The sequence below is a fragment of the Oryctolagus cuniculus genome, chromosome 4, assembly GCF_051225735.1.
Source record: "Oryctolagus cuniculus isolate XC-2025 breed Fujian yellow rabbit chromosome 4, ASM5122573v1, whole genome shotgun sequence".
Classification (NCBI taxonomy): Eukaryota; Metazoa; Chordata; class Mammalia; order Lagomorpha; family Leporidae; genus Oryctolagus; species Oryctolagus cuniculus.
Window position 1 is genome coordinate 30,516,614 of NC_142870.1, and position 24,169 is coordinate 30,540,782.

Below are 24,169 nucleotides of genomic sequence, written 5' to 3' on the forward strand. Positions count from 1 at the left end.
AAGGGGTGCAGGGCCCAAGCACTTGGGCCATCCTCCACTGCACTCCCCGGCCACAGCAGAGAGCTGGCCTGGAAGAGGGGCAACCAGGACAGAATCCAGCGCCCCAACCAGGACTAGAACCCTGAGTGCCGGCGCCGCAAGGCGGACGATTAGCCTAATGAGCCGCGGCGCCAGCCGACAATTTCTATACTTTTCAAAAGTAACATGCAGCAGTCATACACAAGGTAATGGCATTATTTTGTCTAGAAATCTGTCATTATTCTAACTAATTTTCAGTGAAGTTATTTTCTTAGCGTGAAGCAGGTGTGATTTCTGAAGAATACCATTTTCTTCTTCATAGCACATAAAACACATTGAACATTTTCATATCCCAATGTGATAGTCCAGACAATAAGGTCATGAGAATGTTCAGAGACTGATTTTTATTGATGGCTACTATTGGCATCTTTGCTTCTATGTTTTCTTCATCTTATCCTTTCACCAACACATACACAATTCAAAAATTTTATTCTCCACTAATGTTTTTTTGAACTCTGATTTCTTTTTTTAACCCAGAATACTAATTTTAAACCCATTATTTTTAATTTTTTTATTTATTATTTTTTTTTGACAGGCAGAGTGGACAGTGAGAGAGAGAGACAGAGAGAAAGGTCTTCCTTTGCCTTTGGTTCACCCTCCAATGGCCGCCACGGCTGGCGCGCTGCGGTCGGCGCACTGCACTGATCCGATGGCAGGAGCCAGGTGCCTCTCCTGGTCTCCCATGGGGTGCAGGGCCCAAGCACTTGGGCCATCCTCCACTGCACTCCCTGGGCACAGCAGAGAGCTGGCCTGGAAGAGGGGCAACCGGGACAGAATCCGGCGCCCCCACCGGGACTAGAACCCGGTGTGCTGGCGCCGCAAGGTGGAGGATTAGCCTAGTGAGCCGCGGCACTGGCCTATTTTTAATATTTTAACAAAGATATAGGAAAATATTTTAAAGCAAACACAACTAATTTTTAACATGTCTATAAATGCACAGTTCTGATTGAAATTTGCATAATTATGACAGTAATACATACCTTATTTTTTTAGAGTTGTACTTATTGGTATTGAAACAAGTTAGTCAATAAATTATTATATATTTATATTTCCTGAGAATTTCTTTATTGAAGCTTACAGTAAGTTTTGCCATGAAATTTAACATATGTAATAGAAAATAAAAGATACATGCCAATTAAATATCAGGAAAATATTTTAATGACGTTGTTATCTAGCATATTGGCTAATTCCATTGGGTTCTCATCTCTTACAACCGACATTATCTCCAGTATTTGAACTATATGGAAGGATTCATTTATATCTTTTATGCAATGCCCATTTTCCCACTTCTTTTTGGTGTGAAATAAGGTTATTTATAAATTTTGATCTAGCACATGTAATTTTGACTCCAACAACAAGGCACATGCATCTAAATCAATAATTTTCACTAGGTATTGACTTCAAACTTACCAAATTAGCCTCAAGGTTCAGTGAGGAATCACTAAAACCTATGTAAAGGTCCAACTCAAATCAGAGCAGCTGCAGCCTCCCTGGTCCCATCAAATGCATGCACAATTTCACCTACACACTGTTCCCTGTTTCTATCATTATATCTAAAAATTCAGCATGAGAGTTTTGACAATGAAGAAACATTGTCAATATTGTTTGTTCTGACACTTCAAATTATTTTTCAAAATATCAAGTCCATTCACCTATCGCTACAACTTTTCCCTTGTTGTTTTCGGCAAGATCTCGCAACTCCATTAAGATGAGGGTTATTTTCAAATCCATCATATTCTGTATGATGACATCCAACTGTACTGAAAAACATATCATTTGTGCCGAATGCAGTGCATTTTTACTGTTCTGTGGATTTCCACCTGTAATCATAAACTTCTTAATGCCATTCTGGAAATATCTCTTCATTATATATGGAGGTCATCTTGATGCTTTTGAACCCCCACAATAAATTCCTCTGAACATAGGATTTTTCAGGTTGATAGCAATATTGATAAACTTGAAGCAACTCAGGACAGCAGCCCTGACTCATCCCCAGAGGAAGTCAACAGTTGTTTTAGAGTAAAGTGACTATAAGAAAAGTAGCTATTGAAATGATGAGAATGTTGTCTTATATTTAGTTAAACTTTTCTTTAATCCTCTTCCCTCCCAAAAAAAAAAAAAATACAACTCAAACCACAAAAAAGCATTTTTATTGTCATGATAAGTGAACCAAAATCAGCTTCTCATTTGTTCCCCAATTTTAAATACACATTTCTAAGCTTATAGAACCAAGTTTGGAAGTGCTTTCTGAAATTTAAAATGCCATGGTTTTGGTTAAGAAATGACTTTGCAGGTGCCATCTATGGCTTAGATTTAGAGTTTTTCTTTGAAAATCCTGTCTTCAGTATTATTTGTGGTGGTCATATTTTAAAAAATGGAAGCTGGGAAAATTCAGTTAATTAAATAATGTGAGGTTTAAAGCATTAAATTTGGGGATAGTGTTATGGCACTCCAGGTTAAGGTACTACCTACAACTATGGCAAACCATGAGCTCTGATTTGATTCTCAGATGCTCCACTTCCAAACCAGTTCTCTGCAAATGTGCCAGAGAAAGCAGCGGAAGAAGACCCAAGTGCTAGGGCTCTTACCAACCATGTGCTTAGCTTTGCTCAGCCCCAGCAGGGCTGTTGCAGCTATCCAGGGAGTGAATCAGCACATGGAAGATCTCTCTCTCTCTCTCTCTCTCTGCCTTTCAAATAAAATAAAAATCTTAAAAAAATACAAACATGAAATATTAGGTAAGCATCCTCTCCTTCAGAATACTATTAATTTTCTCCTCAACTTTATCTTTTACTCATCTGCTTTCACCTCCTAAGACCTTTTATGTTTTTTTATTTTATTTTTATTTGAAGAGAGAAAAGAAATTTCCATCCACTGTTTCACTTTCTAGATGGCCACAGTAATAGCCAGCATCGGGCCAGTTCAAAGCCAGGAGCTTCATCTGGGTTTCCCACATGGGTGGCAGTTGCCCAAGCACTCATGTCATGTTCTGATGCTTTTCCAAGGCCATTAGGAGATGGATAGCAAGTAAGCAACCCAGACACAAACCAGCACTCACATGGGATCCAGCATTGCAGGAAGCAGCCCATTCCCTCCTAAGATCCTACTGAAGCTTTCTGCAAAATTTCCATTAAGCCATCAGAGTTGCCCATGAACTTTTAACTTACAAAAAAAATAAATAAAAAAAATAATGTTTCCTCACAGAAAGTTCCTTCAAGATCAATTTAGCATCAGCTAATGATAGTCAATATGCGAATTTGCAGGAAGAAACAAAAGGTAATAAAACAAAGGTTATGCCCTCAAGGAAGTTATAATTGCAAACTAAATTAGAACCTTTTCTAATTTCAGTTCAAATTCACTTTCATCTCTTTTCATGTTACCCTCCTTCCTAACTCAAAGCTTCCTGATTTTTAATTTTCTCTTCTTCATTATAAATCCAACTAATCAAAGGAATTTTATTAGGATATTCATAAAAATTCTAAATTCACCTTTAATTTTACCATGCATTGAATCTAATTATTTTCTTGCATGACATCTTTTACATTCTCAAACAATAATTCAAAGAGTTTTGGAGGCAGACATACAGGAGGATTATTATGTATGTCAAGTTATGAAATCAAATTATTATATTTAGATAATATGCAAAAAACCTGATTTTTAAAAATAAAGAAAGCCCAAACCATCACAGTTCAAGTTCACATAAGCTTATTACGAAAGACATGTCAAATTTTACACTGTCAGCTAAAAACAAACTTTATAACAAGGTAAGCAAATTCTTTAGTAGAGCTGATCTAAAGTAGTTTTTAAATCTCTGTGACAGTTTCTTCAAATTGTATTTAATTATCTTAAATAAAAGTCATCACTATGATAGATATAAAAATGTATTATGTAAACCAAGACAGAATGCATTTTCATTTTACAGGAACTGAACTTATCAGCCAAAAGCAGATTTTGTTCTAAGAAGAGGTGTTTGCTTCTAGTGTGCACTAATGACAAGTTTCTGTCTGTAAAGGGGCAATTCTCTGAATTGAAAGACATTTTTCTACAAAGCTAGAATCTTACTGTTCTTTATACTCACTGGGAGTGGAGGAAAGATCCAGAAGTATGAGATGGAAAGAGATGACACAGAACATAGTTGGGAGTGTGGTATGGATTTGGATAACTTATAAAATGCATTTTCCATCAATATTTTAGAGTTCTGGAGTTAGCAGGAGCAAACATGTAAAAAAAAAAAAAAAAAAGTAACACAGAGGTAGGTGCCGTGGCTCACTTGGTTAATCCTCCGCCTGCAGCGCCAGCATCTCATATGGGCGCTGGGTTCTAGTCCCGGATGCTCCTCTTCCAGTCCAGCTTTCTGCTGTGGCCCGGGAGTGCAATGGAGGATGGCCCAAGTACTTGGGCCCTGCACCAGCATGGGAAACCAGGAGGAAGCACCTGCTCCTGGCTTCAGATCGGCACAGCACGCCAGCCGTGGCGGCCATTTGGGGAGTGAACCAACAGAAGGAGGACCTTTCTCTGTCTCTCACTGTCTAACTCTGCCTGTCAAAAAAAAAAAAAAATAATAATAATAGTAACACATAAAGGCAAAGAGTAATATGTCTGTTAATGCTCTTATAAGAATTGGAATTATTTTGAAGGACAAGGTATATAACCAGAAATTTGAAGGTCAGGTAATAGCAGTTACAGATTAATAAATATTTTCTATGTACCAGGCACTACTATAAATTCTTTAAAGGTATCATCTCATTTCATCTTCATCTAAGTCTATGAGATTGGCACTAGAGGTTGAAAGTTGCTTTTGGAATTTGTAACTGCATTGTCAAGGTATTTTGAAAAAAATGAAAGATTTTTCAAGATTATTGCCAAATAATTTTGAAGCATAAGCTACTTACAGTATTTATCAACTTACTGTAATGTCAATATTCATAATTATATCAATCCATAAGTATGAATGTCTCTTTTTTTTTTTTTTTAATTTTTGACAGGCAGAGTGGACAGTGAGAGAGAGAGACAGAAAGAAAGGTCTTCCTTTTGCCGTTGGTTCACCCTCCAATGGCCGCCGCTGCAGCCGGCGCACCGCGCTGATCCGATGGCAGGAGCCAGGAGCCAGGTGCTTTTCCTGGTCTCCCATGGGGTGCAGGGCCCAAGCACTTGGGCCATCCTCCACTGCACTCCCTGGCCACAGCAGAGGGCTGGCCTGGAAGAGGGGCAACCAGGACAGAATCCGGCGCCCTGACCGGGACTAGAACCCGGTGTGCCGGCGCCGCTAGGCGGAGGATTAGCCTAGTGAGCCGTGGCGCCGGCTTATGAATGTCTTTAATTATAGGTTGCCACCCAGATCCTTCTGCGGGTGGTACATAATACGTATATACAATTAAAACTTTTTGAGAATTTCAATTGGAAGTTAAATTATCTAAATATCTAGTTTTGCGTAAAATAATAAACATTTGCTGTCCTACTAAAAGAAAAATTCAAACTATTCTAAATTCCAAAACACATCTGGACCCAACCAAAACTTTCATATTGAGACATACAGCAATTTAGTAATTTGCCCAAACTGACATAGTTAATACAAACCATGTAAGACAGAAAAGAGGAAATAAGAGTTTTTATAGTGAAAGTAACATGAACAAAAAATAAATCGGAATTAATTTTTAAATGGCTTTCTGCAGCTGTAACCATGCAAATAACATAGAGAAGCTATGGTAAACCTTTGACTGTGGAGCTGGGACAAGGTCATTCAGGCCATGGCACCATAGAAGACTTAGAAAGGTAGAGATATGATTTTAATTGCTGAAAGAAAATTCAGGCATTGGAAAAGGGGTACATGGTATAACTGAAGAAATGTAAAAAAAGACTTGGAAATTTGTTGAGAAATTGCTGCAATAGTCTATTTGTTAGGCTATAACCAAGACATGCAGGATGCCCAATGCGTGGAAGTTGCCTCATAAATAAACTTAAACCTGTATGAATAGAAATTTAATTTCCTGATGAGACATGAATAGAGGGTTGTTATGAAAATGGAATAGCAGTTGGCAGTGGCAGTTAAATTCATTATTACATTAGATGAATTGCATACAGATGTTCTTAGGAATTGCTAGATCTATGGAAGGGTATTTCCCCTCCTTGTTTAAAAAGGGAAGCAACATTTAAATAAGAAGGAGCTCTGCTATGTTTTTTTTTTTTCCTATACTTATGAATTCTGGGTATTCCTTATTGTGCTTTTACCCTCAAGAGTCTCTGAAACCTGGTTGCATTGATCTAACCTACCATTCTATCATTCCACCACCAACTCATTTTCTATCACAAAACATCTCTTTCTTCTCCCTCCCTCCCTCTCTTCCCTCTCTTCCTCTCTCTTTCTTCTTACTTTCTCCTTCTTCTTCTCTCCTCCTCCTCCCTCTCCTTCTCCCTCTCTCTCTCCCTCTGTATCCCTCTCTCTCTCTTTTTTCTTTTGACTTTTCTTTTCAGTTAATGTGTTTGTGATTAATGCCTCTGGCTAGATCTTGAAGGCAAAAGAAAAAGCACCACAGCATCAGAGTTGAAATTTTCTGAAAAAGTTAGAGAACAGCAATATTCATGCTTTCAATATTTGCAAGGCAAGAAATCCTAGGTTGGAAAAACTTCTTAGATTTACATCAGCATGGATCAGATCCTGTGTTCCCCCACAAATAGGAATTCATCTTTTTTTAAAGATTTTATTTATTTATTTGCAAGTCAGAGTTACACAGAGAGGAGAGGCAGAGAGGGAGCGAGAGAGGTCTTCCTTCTGATGGTTCACTCCCCAATTGGCTGCAATGGCCGGAGCTGTGCTGATCCGAAGCCAGGAGCCAGAAGCTTCCTCCAGGTCTCCCATGTGGGCGCAGGGGCCCAAGGACCTGGGTCATCTCCCACTGCTTTCCTGGGCCATAGCAGAGAGCAGGATCGGAAGTTGAGCAGCCGAGCCTTGAACCAGTGCCCATATGGGATGCGAGTACTTCAGGCCAGGCGTTAACCCACTGCACCACAGCATTGGCCCCAGGAATTTATCTTAAAAGGGTCCATCTTACTCTTAAAATGGATCCATTGGACTTATTACAATTAATTTGGATTAGAGATAATAAGGTGTTGCACATTGGAAACACATATTTATTTAAAAAATAGATAAAAATATAGAGTATTTTGTGTACAAGAGAATATTAACGGGGAAAGACACATTAATACTAATACATATTAATGAAAAATTAGTTAACCTGACTTTAGAATTCTATTTTATATCTAAAAAGCTGAATTAAGCTCAAGTGCCACTCTGAATTAGGCAGGTGTACTCTAGTAGGCCAGACCTATGAGATAAGCCCCTGAAAAATCCAGATGCTGAATGGTTTACTGATGGCAGCAGCGATATGAAGGAAGGAGTTAGAAAGGCAGACTATGCCGTGGTGGACCTTACTCAGACGGTAGAAGCCCAAGCACTACCACACAATTCTTCAGCCCTAAAGGCGGAGCTTATTGCATTGACTAGGGCTTTATAGCTGGGAAAAGGCCAACGAGTTAATATACATACGGATTCCAGAGAAGCTTCCCTTGTGTTGCATGCACACGCAGCAATCTGGAAAGAGAGGGGCTCACTGACTGCAAAGAATTCCCCTGTTAAATATGGAAAAGAGATACTGGCTCTACTTCAGGCAGTACTGGAGCCTTTAGGAGTGGCTGTCATCCACTGCAAGGGACATCAGAAGGGAGATAATTATGTTAACCAGGGAAATGCGTTAGCAGATAGAGCAGCTACACAGGAAAGTTTGGAAATGGCCCTTATAACTCAATCTATGGAAGTGGCTAAGGAACCTCACTATACGGAGCCTGAGAATGAATGGGCCCAACAGCCAGGCTGTACTAAAAACACAAATGGATGGTGGATGCTAAATCATAGAACTATGCTACCAATGGCCACTCAATGGAAAATTGTTAAGGAGATTCACAATTCTACCCACTTGGGAAGAGATGTCTTAGTACAACTGGTCTCCTGAGCTTTTGGAGGAAAGGGACTACATAGTCATAAAGGAAGTGACTCGCTCTTGGCCACTATGTTTACAGAGTAACCCTGGCCACGTAAGGCCACCTCCCCTGTTGACTCCTGTGCAGAAGAGGGGAACATAAACTGGTGTAGATTGGCAGGTTGATTTTACCAATATGCCCCACCAAGCAATTATAGGTACCTTCTAATCTTTACTGATACTTTTACAGGATGGATAGAGGCCTTTCCAACCTGAACAGAGAAAGCACACGAAGTGTTTAAAGCCTTGTTGAAAGACATTGTGCCATGCTTTGGACTCCCACGGTCACTCCAGAGTGACAATGGACCTTCATTTCTATCTAAAATAACTCAGCAGAACCCAGCAGCTTCTGAGAATAATGATGACCACGCAGGAGACATGGACTATGGCAGTGACTAAAAGAGCTCCAGCTCGTGAAGCGAACACATTAGATGAGATAGGCAGAGACTTCCAGACCGAGAACAGGCAGGGTCTGCTCCTCTAATCAGCAGGAAACAGCCACAGAAGATGGTGACTTGACGCCCATCAACATCCCCTTAAGATTAAGGTCTGCAGTCTCTCAGGGGGGACTGAAGTAGGCAGGCATACAGGTTAAAATTGTTTAGACTTGTGAACTGCAAGACCACACCTTCACCACGCCCCTGTGTGACCTCATGCCCCTGCCTGATGCCTTCACCACGCCCCTATGTGGCCTCAAGCCCCTACCTGGCCACACCTGGGTGCCCACCAGCCAATCAGGTTAATTAACCACTCCCCTTTGGAAGAGGGCTAAAAGCAGGGACGAGGTGTGGCCCAGCCTGCTTTTCTTCCCTGGCCTCTTGTCAGGAGGCAGCTTGCAGTAGCCCTGCACCTCCAGGGCTAATGGCCTTCAGGCCATGTGCTCCAGGCTTCCTGGCCTAGATGGCCTAGCTGGTTCCTGGTGCTTGGCATGAACTCCTATTTACCTATCTCTCTTAAATAAAGTTCTCACTCTCCTATGCATCTTTCTCACTAAATAAAAGCTTAAAATGTAGCATGCTGCCTCGTTTATCTGTGCTGATATTTAGAATTCTTCTCTAAATATTAGGCAAGAACCCTCCTGGGCTTATTAATATTGGGGATTTAGTAATAAGCCCGTGGTGAAATCATATGGCACCCCAAATTCCAGTAGCACATGTAGCACCCCAGATAGCATTTCTAGGGAACTTTAAGAGGCCACATTTCAGTATAGATTTTAGGGGTTCTTGTCTGATTTCAATTCCACATGTAAACCCTGTGTATAAAAGTCAATAATTAAGCTAAATACAGATTCCTTTTTCAAATTTAAAAAAAAAAAATATTATCAGGTTTCATCTAGTGATCTTTTCCCTTAATTTACTAAACAACTGATAAAGCACTTAAAAAAAGGAAAGATAATTAGGAACGATATTCCGCCTTTCTGATGGTAAACGAAATAACTAGTTATTCCAGAAAAGAAAACCAATAGAATGAAATCATTGATTTCAGAAAGAATTAAGATATTTGAAAGTATATATTTCACCTTCCTCCAACTGGAAAACTGGGAATATGTGAAACTTGGATTTTTTGTGTGTGTGTGACAGGAGGAGTTAGAGAGAGTGAGAGAGAGACAGAGAGAAAGGTCTTCTTTCCGTTGGCTCACCCCGCAAATGGCCGCTAAGGCCGGTGCGCTGCGCGATCCAAAGCCAGGAGCCAGGTGCTTCTTCCTGGCCTCTCATGCTGGTGCAGGGCCCAAGCACTTGGGCCATCCTCTGCTGTCTTCCCGGGCCACAGCAGAGAGCTGGACTGGAAGAGGAGCAACCGGGACAGAATCCGGCGCCCCGACCAGGACTAAAACCCAGTGTGCCAGCGCCACAGGCGGAGGATTAGCCAAGTGAACAGTGGTGCTAGCAAAACTTGGATTTTAAATTAATTGTTTTTTCATATATCAACCTGCACTATATATGAGAAGTTTATCCCTTAATATTTTCTCCCAGTTTAATTAATATACTTACTAATTGATATCCCTTAAGAAAATTTTTAAAAGAAAATGTAAACAGAAAATAAGGTTGGCATATCCTCTAGTTAATGTTTCAAAAAAAATGAGGCAATAGCAGCTCATTTTCAATATTTTTAGAATCTCGTCCAACTGTTTTCTGTTTCTACCTTCATGATGGTGAGATTTTGGATAATTTGGATAGTAAAATTTCAAAAGAAAATCTTTCAATGATTTTTTATTGAAAGAGTGACATCTTGAACGAACATGAACGCTTTTGCATTTCATTCATATTGACTCCTAGAATTGGATTAAGTTTAATACATCTTTGTTCAACTGGAAAAGAGAGTATTAATTTTTGTATATTTGGTGAATACTATTAAATGATGTTCTGTTCTTATTATCAATTAACAGGTAAAGATGGGCGTTAAGGGTGGTCAGCATTGCTTCCAGACTTGGCTGTTCCACTTCCAATTCAGCTCCCTCTTAACGCAACTGGGAAAGCAGTGGAAGGCTGCTCAAGTAGTTGAGCTCCTGCCCTTATATGGGAGACCCAGATGAAACTCCTGGCTCCTGGCTTTGGTTTGTCCTAGCCCTGGCAGTTGTGGTAATTGTGGACATTTGGGGAGTGAACCAATGGATGGAAGATCTCTCTCTCTCTCTCTGTCTCTTTCTCTGTCTCTGTCTCTGTCTCTGTCTCTCTCTCTTTCTCTCTCTCTTATTCTCTCTGTAAATGCCCTTCAAGTAAATAAAAAACTGAAGAAGGAGAAGGAGGGTGGGAAGGAGAAGGAGAAAAAGGAGGAGGAGAGGAAGGAGGAGGAGGAGGATGAGAAGAGGAAGAGTTCATGAAAACATCGCTCAGGATTTGACAACTAGGAAATGGTAAAAGTCGGATCTGAGGTCAGGTAATCTGGTTCCATTGTTCATTCTTTTTAAAACGTTCTACTGAACCAAGTACACACTCAGAGGCAGAGCTACTAGTATTATTTCTTAAAATGTTTTTCATATTAAAATGATTTGTTTTAAACTGTCTTCGATTTCTTCATTTTGGAAGGAGAAGAAGGGGGAGAGGTCATGGTTAAAACTGTGTTAATTGAAAATGAATCTTGATGTGAATGGAAGGGGAGAGGGAGAGGGAAAGGGGAGGGTTGCGGGTGGGAGGGAAGTTATGGGGGGGTGGAAGCCATTGTAATCCATAAGCTGTACTTTGGAAATTTATATTCATTAAATAAAAGTTAAAAAATAAATAAATGTGATATGTCAAATTAACAAATTGGAGAACAATAACCATATGATTATCTCATTGTTGCAGAGATAGTTTTTGATATTATACAATATCTTTTCATGATAAAAAGCCTTAAGCAAGGGGCCAGTGGTGTGCCATAGCAGGTAAAGTCGCTGGGTGCTATGCCAACATCCCCTATTAGTGATGGTTCAAATTCTGGCTGCTCCACTACCTAATACTATCCCTGATAATGCACCCATGAAAGCAGCAGAGGATAGTAAAAACACCTGATTCCCTGTACCCACTTGGGAGACCCAGAAGAAGTTCCTAGCTCTTGGCTTCAGATCTGCCCCTACTCCATCCATTGCAACCGTTTGGGGAGTGAACCAGAAAATTTGTGATCTCTATTTGCAACTCTGCCATTCAAATAAATAAATCAATCTTAAAACAAAAAAAAAAACTGTGTTAATAATATAGAGTGAAATATTCCGATCATCATACACTCAGCGTCTCTCATACCCTAAATGTACAGTTGTTGTAATTAAGGCAATTTTGGTTAAACCTTTGTAGTTATTAGTTAAAATAAGTATATAATTAATTAACATTTGTGTCTTGCTCTGCAGGAGAACAATATCCACAAACAGGTGTTTTGTTAGCAAGGTTTGGGAATCATGATGGTTCATATTGGCCAAAATTACCATTTGGTTTTCTGTAAGCTACATTTTCCAACAAAAAGAAAAGAGAACTCAAAAAAATATCAGAAGCACCTCTTCCCTTCAATGGAAACTTTATTGATAAGTTGTACTTCTAACCATTACATCAAAATAGTGATTTATAGACAGTAAGTACTGTGCATTTAGAATGTGTTTTAATTGGAAAATTTGAACATTACTTCAAATTAATCTAGACAAAAGTAAAATATATTTTTTTTTTTGCTGTCCATCATAGTTAAATATAAGCTCATTTTCTCTTACCAAAAAATAAATACGGGGAGGAAAATGATCAATTATCAGTGTATTGCTTCTTGTGTATATCAAATGAATGCAAAAATACTGTTTTCAGAATAGTAACATCAGTGTTCCACATAAAAATTACTATTTATAAAAATTCAAATATATTATTTTTCTCCAAAAAAAACTTTGTAGTGGCCGGCGTTGTGGCGTTAGCGGGTAAAGCCACCGCCTGCAGTTTCAGCATCCCACATAGGCACCGGTTTGAGTCTCAGCTGCTCCACTTCCCACACAGCTCTCTGCTATGGCCTAGGAAAACAGTAGAAGATGGCCCAAGTCCTTGGGCTCCTGCACCTGCATAGGAGACCTGGAAGAAGCTCCTGGATCCTGACTTCGGATTGGTGCAGCTCTGCCATTGTGGCCATCTGGGGAGTGAAGCAGCGGATGCAAGATCTCTCCTCTCTCTCTCTGCCTCTGCCTCTCTGTAAATCTGCCTTTCAAATAATAAATAAATAAACCTTAAAAAAATTTCTATATGTGCTAAAAATAATCTATGCTTATCGTACAGACAAAAATTCCAAAACATTATGCAATTTCTTAGAATTAAATTAACCTAGTAAATACACACCCCAATATATTCACTACATTTTTAGTATTCTTATTATATTTTTACTTGCATTTCTGCAATGCACGCTAGCTTTGTGAATTACATATTTCCTCATGACCATGGCTGCCTTTTCAACAGAACTGCTTTTATGAAAGCAAACACAGAATTGCAAGAAAATAGAAATGGAGACTGATGGACAAATTAGTATATATTTAAAGTAGAATCGTTTAGTATGAGAGTAAGAAAAATACATGTCTTAACTGAGGAGTATAAAAATATGCTTCTAGCAAAAATTTAATCACATTCTTTAGACAAAATTGATATGAAGTTAACATATTTAATCAGGCATACCTAAACAGAGGCACTTAAAAAATCTAAAAATTATTCTACAATTGTTTTCCTCCTAATCTCTTTCTATCTCTGATGAAGTCAATGTAAAGAACGTTTTTCAAAATTCAGCTTCTTTCTCTAAGGTGATTCACTGCTGTTCTCAAACGCAAGCTGTGAACCTGACCTTTCTACATAGTGAGATCAGACTAACTCCAGTCACTTTCACGGGTCAGCAAGATCAGTTGATGCAAGGTGACATCCAGAGTTAAAGAAGACAATGAGTAAACCACAATTTTACAAGGCCAAAGATATACAGCATAATAATATGACAAATTTAAATTTTTTAAATGCTTGCCTTAATCTGTTGGAAATCTTGATACTTCACATATTTTAAATGTTTCTAATACCTAAGATAAAATACCAGGAAAGAAAGCATTGTAGAAAGTAGGTGCTCTCTTCCTCTTAGATGCAAATACATCTAATTAAGCAGAATTAGCAGTGGAATTTTACAGTGTCCATTGCATGTCTGAGTCATGAACAGGCCATCTATGAATTCATCTGAGAAGGAAGCTCACTGCCAGCTGGTGTGGGAAAAGGAATTATTATTAGGCATTGTATAGTTGTCAAAAATAATAACAAGGTTTAAGCATCATTGACTTTGGCCAAACTTGAACTGGCTGTTTGAAAAAAAAAAAAATACTAGAAAGTGGTGTTACTGTTTTAAAAGTTATAATGACTTTAAAGCACAAATCTCAATAAAAGTGTAAGAGCAAATATTTATTATCTATTGCTGGTAAATTTCCAAATTTTATGGAAATTTTATAATATAATAAATAAATACAAATTCATTTTTCTTTAAAAATATTTAGAGAAAATTTTAAGACAATAATTCACTCTTATGTGGTACTGCATTATTTTCAGTAATGTAGCCTTCTGTAATAAAGAAGAGATTTGGAGAGGAAAAAACACTTCAGTGTAAGTCTTTACTTGCACATTCTCTTTCTAATTCAATTTTTAATTTTCATTTTATTTGAGTGGCAGGAAGAGAAAGAGACAGAGAAAGGGAAAGAAACCTTTCTTCTACTGGTTCACTTCCACATGCTTACAACAGCCACAGCTGGGACAGGATAAAGCCAGGGGGCTGGAACTCAGTCTAGATTTTTTTATTTTGATGGGGGAGACCCAAATATCATCTGCTACCTCCCAGGATGCACATTATTAGGAAGCTGGATGGGAATTGGAGCAGCCAAGACTGTAACCTAGGCCCTCCCAGATGAGATGAGTGTGTCCCAAGACGCTATTTAACACCAACAACAAATTCTTTCCCTAGTTCTGTCTTTACTAGGACACACATTACTTCAATGTTTGGGTTGCTAGAGTATGTTACTTTCTGCCTCTGAGAGTTAGTTGGTACATTATGTGAAATTACTTTCCAAGCTGTTTAATACAGCACTTTAATATTATTTATTAAAAGCTGTTACTTATTAGCAAGTGTGAATGATACCCAGATGACATCAGGCTGTTTATCAATATAGTTGGTATAATAAATACACTAATTATTACTTGGAAAATGCACTCATTATAGTACTGTAAACAAACTTAGTAGTTGAGTGAGTTAAGAACTTCTTTAAAAAAGTAGCTATATTTTACTTATTTAACAGGCACAGTTACAGAGAGAGGGAGCAACAAACAGAGAAAGAGATTTCCATCCACTGGTTTACTCCCCAGATGCCATAACAGCTAAGGCTGGGTCATGCCAAAACTAGGAGCATTAGCAGGGAGCTGGAGCAGAAGTAGAGCAGCCAGGATTCGAACCAGTGCCCATATGCGATGCCAGCATCACAGGCGGGGGCTTTCCCAGCTATGCCACAGCACCAGCCCCAGGTTAAGAACTTTTAATAATTTAACATTTTTTCTACAATGAAGATCTTTTCAATTTTTATTAGTAGTGTTTGTTTTTCCCTAGTAGAGTAAATCATCTTAAATTTGAATATGTTATATCACCTGTGGAATTGTCAAAAATAGCAAAGAAAATAATGAGAAAATGCTATAAAATTATTCCTGTTACTTTCACACAAATCCTTATACTATTGTCAAAATTTAGGATCTTCTTTTTCTTCTATTATATATGAAATTATAAAGTATGTTAAGAATCATTCAAAATTATTTGTTTTCTAACACAATAGCTTAACTATTTTCCTTACCATCAGAAAATTTAAGAAATCCAAAGGACTTATAAAAATTGATGAGATTAAAAAAGAGTTTTGGATCAGTCTACTCAATTATAGTTACATAGAGGAATTTTCAAAAATTTCATAGAAAATATGTAATATGAAAAAGTAATGCATGGATTTCAAACTTGTTTCATAAATAAACATATTTTAATGTCATTTTTCCAAAAACCTTTTTCAGTTTTTCAATGTTTACTAAATAATGAGCAAAGGAATGATAGTTAAACATTTAAGTTTATTTAAGAATATTTATTCAGTATTTATCTAAAGCAGGTAACATACTAATTCTCCCTTCCAGAAAATGTTTCCATTAAGAACTCAGAAAGAGTGAATCCTCATTTTGCGTGGCTCAAATATACATGACTATCAGTTAGTACAAGACAATGTAAGCAAGCATTGTGTGCAGTTCTTTAATTAAAACAATTATAGTTTCATATTTCATCTATCAGAAAGAAAAGACTCACTATCGCATTTTTGGTACCACATCTATATATATATATATATATATATATTTTTTTTTTTTTTTTGACAGGCAGAGTGGACAGTGAGAGAGAGAGACAGAGAGAAAGGTCTTCCTTTTGCCGTTGGTTCACCCTCCATTGGCTGCCGCGGCCGGCGCGCTGCAGCCGGCGCACCGCGCTGATCCGGTGGCAGGAGCCAGGAGCCAGGTGCTTTTCCTGGTCTCCCATGGGGTGCAGGGCCCAAGTACTTGGGCTGTCCTCCACTGCCTTCCCAGGCCACAGCAGAGAGCTGGCCTGGAAGAGGGGCAACCGGGACAGAATCCGGCGCCCCGACCGGGACTAGAACCCGGTGTGCTGGCGCCGTTAGGCGGAGGATTAGCCTAGTGAGCCGCGGCACCGGCCCACCACATCTATATTTTTAAGCTATGTATAAATGAAAATAACCCGAGGTTATTAACACAAAAGAATCAATGAAAATTGTGCCATAGTAACAAAAAGAAACACTACAAAGAAAAGGAACTGACGTGTGAAACATGGGGAAATCACATAAAATATGGAGCAACGCAAGTCAGATAAAATACACACACACTTTGGTATTCTATTTTAAAGAAACAGAAGCTGGTAAACCCAACATATGGCGATAAATATTAAATGGGCATACAGTCCTCCAGGAGGCAGAATATTCTATTCTGATCATGAATATGATTACATGTATGTATGCACACAGTTACATATATATCCAGGTAAAACATTTATCCAACTGAATGCTTAAGAACTATACATGCTGAGGTCGGCGCTTTTCCATAGCGGGTAAAGCCGCCGCCCGTACGGACAGCATCCCATATGGGCACCGGTTCGAGACGTGTCTGCTGCACTTCCTATTCAGCTCTCTGCTATGGCCTGGGAAAGTAATAAAGATGGCCCAAGTCCTTGGGCCCCTGCACCCACATGGGAGATCCAAAGGAAGCTCCTCACTCCTGGCTTCAGATCGGGGTGGCTCCAGCCATTGCAGACAACTGGGGAGTGAAACAGTGCTTTGAAGACCTTTCTCTCTCTCTGCCTCTCCTTTTCTCTATGTGTAACTCTGACTTTCAAGCAAATTAATAAATTTAGAAAAAGGATTATACATGATAAATATAATAGAGCAATTCACATTTTTAATCTCATAAAAATAGAAAAATCACAGGAATCATCTTCAGTTTTTCAGAAAGGATGCTAAAAGGATATTCCAACAGGACTCATTATAGACTGGCATGCCCAAGAACATAACTCATGAAGTAAAAAACTTGAAACTTTTTTTTTTTTTTTGTATAGGCAGAGTGGACAGTGAGAGAGAAAGACAGAGAGAAAGGTCTTCCTTTGCCGTTGGTTCACCCTCCAATGGCCGCCGCGGCCCGCGCACCACGCTGATCCGAAGGCAGGAGCCAGGTACTTCTCCTGGTCTCCCATGGGGTGCAGGGCCCAAGCACTTGGGCCATCCTCCACTGCACTCCCTGGCCACAGCAGAGAGCTGGCCTGGAAGAGGGGCAAGCGGGACAGAATCTGGCACCCTGACTGGGACTAGAACCCAGTGTGCTGGCACTGCAAGGCAGAGGATTAGCCTAGTGAGCCGCAGCACCAGCTAAAACTTGAAACTTTCAACATTAACACCTGACTGAAACAATAACTCATGGGAAATTGTATATTCAATTATATATACTTTTTACTAGTCTTTTCTATCCCTACCAATTAAGCTAAATCCCCTGTTCTACTATTTCTATACTGCTTTGTTTAGACTATTGACAAAGGTGATTCATTTATTTATTTGAAGGGTAGATGGAGAAGGAGAAATAGATTTTCCATCAGGTGGTTTGCTTCCCGATGGCCTCAAAAATGGGCTGAAGCTGAGAGCCAGAAACTCAATCCTGGTCTCCCATGTGAATCAATAGGGGCTCAGGTACTCCCGGGCATATTAGTAGGGAGCTGGATCAGAAGCCGAGCAGCCAGGACTTGAACCAGCACAACCAGAAATCTAATTATTAAAAGTTGTAGACAACTGGTTGAACTAACATTCAGATTTTTTCTTACACAAGCTTCATAATATGGACAAATTCTGTATTTTTAAGTAAGCAAACCTTGTTGTCTAGTAGAAAACACTGTTTCAGAGCAGTTAAGCAACTGCAGCAGGGTGGTGTAGGGAGGGCGATTCTTAAGTTTGCTTCCATGGAATTCCCTAACAAGGTACTGCATTGGATGGGATAGATGACTACAGTGAAAACTCACAGTGTCTCTTTAATTCTGGCACCTAGTTGGTTCTAATAATGTATATGTTCATAAAACAAGCCAGTTCAATATCCTGAGAAATGTTTCTTCATTCATAGCATTTATTATTTTAAACCATTGATGTGCAATCAGTTCAGAGGTGCAATTATTGCCCATAGATTTTATTTTTTTTTTATTTTTTCTAGAGAAAACTGCCTATGTCCAATATTGTTTTATTGGTTACTGGTTATTGCTTAACTTTGGATAATATTAAAAGTACTTCAGGAAACCTACTATCTCTCTCAATACTTTGTGGCTAATTTTAATATTGTTAAAACTATCTGTTCTTCAGTTTTTGAGAGAGAGATAGAGAAGAGAGAGAGAGAAAGAGAGAATTTATACTACCGAGTTATATTTAATGTTCCTTTATGCTCCATGGTTCAAGATTATTAAACATGTAGTACAAGGGGTCCCAGCATGGTCTAGAAGCACCATTAACAAAAATTCAAATCTTAACATCAACACTTAACATCACTGGAATTTGGGAAAGTTACTTAAGCACTTTGAGCCTCCCATCTGGACAATGGAATTATCATCCCCACATTTCAGGGCCAGAGAATTAGGTGAGATAAGATATAGAAGCATACTGTTTAGGGTTTGAGCCAGTGCATCAATGACTGGTCCTGAATAATATTTTCAAGGGCAGGAGTCAATCACTTAAAAGAATGTTGTAGACAGGATAGATAAAGTGTTCCATCATCACACTCACAGCTGATGAGTCAGTTTTCTAATTACTTCCAAGGTCAAATTTTTGAAATTCCTTCAACAATACTCTTAGAAAAGCAAATTATTGTTGAAATACTAATGGAGTGATTATGATAAATCTCTGAGCTCACATAGTGTGCAAGCTCCTTCATTGCCTAGTTCAAATAATCCCCCCGACTTTCCACCTCCCCTTCTTCCCTTAATCAGCATGCCTTCCCAAAAGAGTTTCAGAAAAAGTTGACTATAGCTATCCACACCAAAAAGTCTGTTAAAAGCCCAGGGAAACTTGGTCAAGAACAGGCCTTTACCCAATAGGGTAATATTAACAGCAATAACTTATTATTGGGCATGTACATAGCTCCAAGTAAAATGCATTGATTATAAAAAAGTTAATTTTACTGAAATGTAGCTTCATGACAATTGTTTATAATCTCATATACAAAAACTGTTTCCCAGTCTTCCATATTTTTAAATAATGTACTTATTTCTTATTCTTGATATTTTCTCTATCTTGAGGCAAAGAAAATATAAAGATATCTTGCTCCTTGCATCACTTTGGAAATATATATATATATATACACACACACACGCACACTTTCCCAGCTATATCTGAATAATTTTGCATGCTGCCAAAAGGCATAGAGTGGATCAACACACATAATAATCGGTTTTTACAAACCTGCTATAAGTTTGAAACTGGTTGTAATTTCCAATACGTTAATGGTCTGCTTCTACCTAAATGGAAATTGTCCCAGGTACTCATAAGCATCAATTCCCTTCATCCAGTAAACCTAGTAATGATGCTTCCAATCCAATTTAAAAGCCATTAAAATGTACTGACTTTTAAACCCATTATAATATAGCTCATTTCTGTAAAATTTAGTTTAGAAGAAAGCAGCTGTGCATTTGAACATCTGGAAATTACTTTTAATTGCACTTTTCTCAAGTGAGAAAGGAGAAGCTCTACCTGGAATGCTATTTGTGTATCTAAAACCACACAAATACTAGTCAACACCTGGACTTCATATATAATCTCATTTGGGGAAACATAATCTCATCTCACTAGTAAATCCAAACTTAATGTGATTTGGCTACCGAAAATTTGATTTGGTGTAGGTTTTAAGATGGAAAATGGAAATTGTAAGATATTTGATTACTCTTAAATTATTTACTTATCTAAGAAGACAGAACAAATTTCATTAGATAGAAACAGTTAATTCTGAAAGTTGAAAATACACAAATACTATCACATTTATGTTTAATGATCTGAATATTGAAAACTAAAATAAATTCCAAATACAAGGTGGCCCAATAGTTGATATGTCATCTAAGACATGTTCATTCAATAAGTTCGAATCAGCCAGTTTGAACTGCTGAGTATCAAGGTCAGTCACTATTTTCCAATAACAAATACTAGTTTCCAAATTAAACATGTTGACATAAAAATGAGTCAATAAAAATGTTATCATTCATAAATATTCTGAACTAATTATTACTTTGTTTCATCTACCAAAATTACATATCAGTTTTAGTTTCTATATCATCGTTTATGTATTTCCTGATAACCAAAATGTTTTAGAATAGTAAGATCACACTTCAGTGTAAAATTTCTGTGCACCAATCTTGCATGTTAAGCTACCTGAACATATCTAACATTGGATGATGACATAAAACAAAAAACTCTCTAGAGAATATTTATGAATGAACCCTGGAAATGGAGAAGAAAGAACGTGGATCAGTTTAGAATCCCACAGAACATGAACAGCGAGACACGTTAAGTTTTCAAAAGTTGTTCCCCAGTTAGAAAATTCAGATGCACAGCACTATACCTCATGAGGAATATAACAGAAATCTAAACAACTAACACTTTGAAAAGGTAATTTATGAATGACATCTCCTGTATAACTTGAAAATTGCTATTACCACAAGCTAAATTTCATGACAACTGTTTCTATGTTGAAACGATTTTGTCTATTGATATATATTCTTTTGAATGCAGAACACAGCTTATGAACTCACATGTGGAACACACATGTTCTACAATTTTTAGCAACATGACCTTTCATATACAACTATCACATTCTTCAGGGAAGTGGCATGGTTTAGGACAAAATGAAAAACTAATCCTTTCTAAAGCTGAGTAGCTTGTTTATTACACTGAACTGGCCCACTGAATGAGTTGACTTACATAAACTGTGATTTTCAAAAAATTATTATACATAGAAAAACACTGTTTTTCCCTCAGAAATCCCATCATAGGCCCTCTAATGAAAAAACAATGAGTATGTTCTGCTACAATCCCACTGTGTCCATTAAAATATCTGGGATTATAAAGAGTTCTGATGCAAAACTTAGCCATCTAAATAAAGGAAATAACTGTATGGGCCTAAAATACCGCATATCATGCAGACTGGTCCAATATCATCTTTTTGCTGTCACTTTCTCAACAGTTCTTCAGTGAAGAGTAAAAGAAGAACTATCTCAGAGGCCATGGTATATTTTTCCAGTTTGTTGTTTATGTAGGAATGGCAAGTTGCAATTTGTTGCTATAAAAATACACCATGTCATTAATCTCAATCTGATTTTCTATTTTAGTTTTTAAACTGAAATCCTCAGCAAGCCCTCACATTCATATAAACATTGAAAGACAATCACTCCTTTCAAAATCTCTGCAAACAGTCAAGTAATTGATAGTCACAGGGAAGAAAATTTTTCGAAAACTTTTTCAGGCTTTCTCCACTACCAATGTTGATCTCTGACCCTGACCACTTTGTCTCATGATATTTTTAAGGAGATATATTACAAAAATTTCAATATTAGCAAAGCAGAAACAATCTACCAAGCAGTTCCTTTGAGTAAGTCATGGCACTCCAGATTTTCTACATGTTAGTAAATACCCGAAACTAACAATACTAAATATCTAGAATCATTACTCAAACATGCAAATAGCTATAGTATATGCTGAATATTCAGTGCTCAAAGTTATCCACATCATCATATTTGATATCGCCCTTTATATTGATTCAAATGTTGACTTTCAATAACAAACTAAAAATTGCACTTAATGAAGTATAGGATAAAGAAAAAGAGCCTGCCTCTAGGCTCTCCATCGTAACATTCACTGCACTATACAGACAGAAACACTAGTTGACAAACACACCTGAACCTATAAACAAGGAAGGCTCAAACATTCTTACAGTTTCTAAGAAAAAAAAAAAGAATATCTAAAGTGGGACCTTTACTGATCTGTTTATTCATCTTGACTTAGAAGAATATGCAGCTGGACACAAATCATCATTGTTAAAATAAATAATAGGTCAGGTTACTTGTAAAATGAACCTTACCATGTTTAAAAACAATATCAAATAGCAATATTTACTTTACGATAATTTAAAATTAAATCAATATACAGTAAAAAATGCAACAAGTGCAAATCAATCAGCCTTTTATTTGAAAATGACTTAAAAACAGGGAACATTATTCTTTTTATGCAGTGTTGATGCATTTATATCAAAGCCCAACATTTACAAAATTATTTGGCTATCTAATCTACAATTATAAATTGGTTTCTTAAAATATGACAGTTGTTCATGTAATACTGCAGTTAATTCTATGGGAAGAGTTGTATAAATCCATAAAAATTGTAAATAATTTTAATGTATTAAGGTTCAGTATATTCGTGAAAGAACAAACTATTACTCTCAGCAGTTTAAATGAAAATTATCACCTTTTGTTTAAGCACATATTTTCTCCAAAACAACAAAGGTTAGTGTCTTCATGTGCTTCTTATCTACTTTTGTTACTGCATATTCAAGATCCTCTTGCCTATACTAAACTTCTATAATGATTTTCAATTTAATATAACACTGCATTTATCTTTTTGCTACAATTTAGACCAAAGCACTTCATTTAAATTATGAAATGCTCCCTAAAATGACCTACTATAAACATTTCACACATATTAAAATTTGCAGATAAAATACTGGCATATGTTAAAGGTTTCTTTTCAATACACAATAAAAGTTGATATGTAATTATTTACTATATCTTATAATGAAGGGAAGAAAGCCTTTTGTGTGCCTGTTGCAAAATTGAAATAAATACAAACTCTGTCACACTTAAAATGCAAAAGTTCCACAATTTAAACAATTACAAATGAATTTCACTGTTTCTAAAGAGTGAAGAAGTTTCCACATTATGAGGTGAACTAAGTTTTAATATTTCCAAAAAGTATGGGAAAAAATGATGAAGAGAAACATTATTCATCCTTTCACAAGTAGAATAAATTCAACAAAAATATAAAGTAGTTTTCTTTTTACAAAGTAATTTATTTTTGAAAACTGTTAAAATTTTTAACTCAATGAAGAAAATGTTATCAGTGTTTTACATTTATGTTCTGAGGAAAACTGACTAGTAATTCTGCCAAAAAATCCTATACTGTGGAAATACTCAACTACATTAATTGCCATAGCAAAAAAAAAGTAAACTTTGAAGCTATTTCACTATAAAATATGATTTAAACTGTACTTAATACTCCTTGTTTCTATCTCAACTCAAAAATATTTGTAAGTAATCATGTGTACAATGAAATTTCTTCTGAACTCACAAACTAAGAGTTTTGTAAACTCTAGAAGTTTTCTTTCGATGATATTTAGTTCTGTCATGGCCTCTAATTAACAACAACAAAAATCCTATAAAATTACTAAATACATTGTAGAGAAATATTCTGTCAATTTCAAATGCTATGTAAAACAATTCATTCAAGTAATTAAAAACTAAAAAAGGTGCATTTATATAACAGTTAAAATAAAAATAGAACTTGAAAATAAATTTTTGAGCAAGAAAAATGCTGAACAAGACAAATTATTATAAGACTGTAAATGATAAATTTGTTCCATGTTTGTCCAAATTTTTAATTGTCTACCTATGTTAACTTCCTTTTTTAAAGGGAATTTATTATTACACTATTCTCAAGGTTGCAGCAAATACATGATAATTACTACAACATAAATGAGAACTCAACTGTGAAACCACATACAAGTGAAATTACCGAAGTAAATTTCTATAAATAGCAATTTATAACTCAGATGATTTTTAATGTAAATTGATATAAAAATTTGAAAGATTCATGCCTTATTTCAACTAACAGCAAAGTATACACACACACACACACATATACTGTATACTGTATCATAGATCAGTTCACAGCAACATAAAACACAAATCACACACACACACACACACACACAAATACACATGTATGAATTAATCTGAAG

General features: G+C 37.0%; 1 long non-coding RNA gene and 1 pseudogene across 40 annotated transcripts in view; both read right to left on the reverse strand.

Annotated features, from left to right (window-relative positions):
* LOC103350594 (uncharacterized) overlaps window positions 1–24,169 on the reverse strand; it is a 647,925-nt gene that overhangs the window by 246,415 nt on the left and 377,341 nt on the right. The gene's annotated exons all lie outside the window — the stretch shown is intronic.
* LOC149126938 (deoxyribonuclease TATDN1 pseudogene) lies at window positions 1,321–23,557 on the reverse strand (annotated as a pseudogene).